Below are 3098 nucleotides of genomic sequence, written 5' to 3'. Positions count from 1 at the left end.
GAGCATCTATGTTCAAACTCCATTGAAGATAGGATAATGCACTTTAAAGATCATCAGTCTGTCAGATGTCGCATTCAGACCATCATCATGCACTTAACTTAAAATAAGTTAACAGATCATAAATTTTCCCACTTAAGCAAGCTGAACTTCAACACCCATGCAGATTATCAGACCTGTCTCATGAGCCTCATAAATACATCAAATTAAGAAAAGAGATTTTTAAACCGCTATGCAACAACATATTACAATAATTATGGGCTCACGAAATTGTCACGTTAATATACAGATCTTCAACAACCCTTAAATGAATCATGCTGCACATAAATCTATCAAATTAAGATGTTCACTGCGTCTCTTGCAGAGTCGCTGTCAGACCCAACAGTCGAGAAAAATGCCATCCGTGCATTCCAAAGAGGGCACCACTTTTCTCTTTCTCTGCCTGGTCTTCCGGAGTGCCCTGAGCGCCTGCACCACGAGCACAAATGACATGTGTCGCAAAGTCTGCTTTGTACCTGGGGCGTGGCTGGCGGGGCAGGTCTAAGACGTGGTGACCCTGCAGCCCATGGGGGCCTTTGTCATCGATGTGAACACCTGGCGCATGGGTACTGGGAGCTGCATCCTTTGTGACAATGAACTACTGAATGGCGTGCTGCCTGTGTCAGTCGAGGACTGGCGCACACCGGGCTCTTGCCAGTGCTCGCTCTCCAGTCGGCTTTACCAATCGGCAGCCAAGTTGTCAGAGTCCGCCACCTCCTCCATCCAAGAACGACTGGCGTGCGGACATTCCAGTGGAAACGCTGAAAGTTGGTGTTCAGATGGTGCTGGCTGGATCCCAATCCAAGATGGTGGAGTTTGGCAACATCCGCTCCCAGAGTGATTGCTACAGTTTCGCCAGTCACCAGTTCCAATGCCGCCACTACCAGTATCGTGTGAAGGACAAGCCCCTCATGTCTCCCGATTTCCAACACCCTCTCCAGTCTCCCAACCAGTTCTGTCAGTCACGACAAGGACCCCTACCAGAAGCTGGTGGCGACCTACGGTACCCACTACCTCACGGCAGTGGAGCTGTGTGGGCGTTATAAGGATGTGACGGCTATTCGGACGTGCGAGGCAGCATTCGAGGGCTACACCGCCGTGGAGGTGAAGGACTGCCTGTTGTGGGGGCTAGTGTCACAGTGGGGCAGACCACCACAAGCTCGCAGAGCTACAAGCGATGCCAGGAGGAGGCGAGGTCCATGAAACTCCACAAGAACTTCCAGCAGGCCTTCAGTGACCGGGAGACGGAGGTGACAGGGGGCCATGCCAGCCAGGGCGTCGACCCGTTCTTCTCTGGGGACAAATCGGCCTTCACCCGCTGGACGGACAGCCTGCTCACCTCCCCGGGCCTTGTACGCTACGCCCTAGCGCCACTCCACCACCTGCTGCCCGCTGGCGACCCCAGGCAGAAGAACGTGCGGCGCTACTTTGGCGAATACATCATGGGCAAAGCCCTCTCCCAGAAATGTGGTACAGGCAATCCGTGCCCTCACGGGTCCTACCGTGACACGAGCCAACCCTGGTCCTGCCTGTGCCGCGAGTACAGCCGCGTGGACCGGAACTGCTGTTCCAAGGTTAAGGGGTTGGGCCGCCCCGGTGGTCAGTGTCAAGGAGGGCCAGGAACTTTGGGGGGGACTACTTCGAGAGCACCGACGGCTACGTGGTGATCAAGTATGGCGAGGCGCAGACCAGGACAGCTGTGATCTCAGGCAACAATTACCCCAAGTGGAACGCCAGGCTGGACCTGGGTGAGGTCAAGGCCGAGAGCGGGCACAAGCTGACGTTCGAAGTCTGGGATAATGACAGTCCAAAAAGCGATGAACTCCTGGGCAAGTGGCAGGTCAGACTGACCTCCGGCACCCACAGCGAGGTCTGCTTCCTCAACTATGGCCAAGTGACCTCCGACTACACCTTCACCTGCGGCCTGCACCTGGGTGGTGCCAACCTGCCAGGATTACAGGCCCGGCCCTGGCAGTGTCCCCTTCACCACTGCCCTGGGTTGAAACAACCGCACCTTCCTTCTCAACACACGCTGGCCCACCAACTGCTCCAAATCGCCATAAACACTTAATCTAATTTCCCTGACCTTTACCTCTGACAGTGTCTTTACCGGACAGTATCCCCGCTATCACCATTGCAGCATTGTAAGCGCCGTACAACGTGAGAAGCTCTATGTCATTACATCGAAAAGGTTTGAAGGCTTTTTTCCAACCACGGAAGCAGCTCAGTGCACAAGAAGGTGCATTTGTATAGTCTTTCACTTTCTCAATAAATCTAACTATGCATTTAGCCTGTTTAATGTGATCTGTCTGCACGGGGCACACTCGGTCAGCGAGCTTGTGGAGTGCTGTGGGGCTGTACATAATGGACATGGGGGCGGGGGGGAATAAAAGAAAAAAGTATCCTTGAGCAATTACACATCAAGAAAAGACAACTGAAACACATTGGTTACAACGGATGAATTTGAGCACAGGACAAATGAAGCTGTGATACATAGAACATAGAACATACAAAAATACAGCGCAGTACAGGCCCTCGATGTTGCGCCGATCCAAGCCCACCTAACCTACACTAGCCCACTATCCTCCATATGCCTATCCAATGCCCACTTAAATGCCCATAAAGAGGGAGAGTCCACCACTGCTACTGGCAGGGCATTCCATGAACTCACGACTCGCTGAGTAAAGAATCTCCCCCTAACATCTGTCCTATACCTACCACCCCTTAATTTAAAGCTATGCCCCCTCGTAATAGCTGACTCCATACGTGGAAAAAGGTTCTCATGGTCAACCCTATCTAAACCCCTTATCATCTTGTACACCTCTATCAAGTCACCCCTAAACCTTCTTTTCTCTAATGAAAACAGCCCCAAGTGCCTCAGCCTTTCCCGTTCCAGTGCCTTCACATCCTTCCTATAGTATGGCAACCAAAACTGCACACAATACTCCAGATGCGGCCGCACCAGAGTCTTATACAACTCCAACATGACCTCAGGACTCCGGAACTCAATTCCTCTACCAATAAAAGCCAATACGCCATATGCCTTCTTCACCGCACTATTT

At 52.2% G+C, this 3098-nt stretch overlaps 1 pseudogene; it reads left to right on the top strand.

Annotated features, from left to right (window-relative positions):
• The first annotated feature begins 391 nt into the window (after positions 1-391).
• Positions 392-2039, top strand: LOC148138241 (perforin-1 pseudogene; annotated as a pseudogene).
• Positions 2040-3098: the final 1059 nt, after the last annotated feature.

This window comes from Chiloscyllium plagiosum, unplaced genomic scaffold (assembly GCF_037043375.1).
Source record: "Chiloscyllium plagiosum isolate Xiang-an unplaced genomic scaffold, Cpla_swu_hap1 HiC_scaffold_41, whole genome shotgun sequence".
NCBI classification, from domain to species: Eukaryota; Metazoa; Chordata; class Chondrichthyes; order Orectolobiformes; family Hemiscylliidae; genus Chiloscyllium; species Chiloscyllium plagiosum.
The sequence above is the reverse complement of the archived record's forward strand: the minus strand, read 5'-3'. Positions and strand labels throughout refer to the sequence as shown.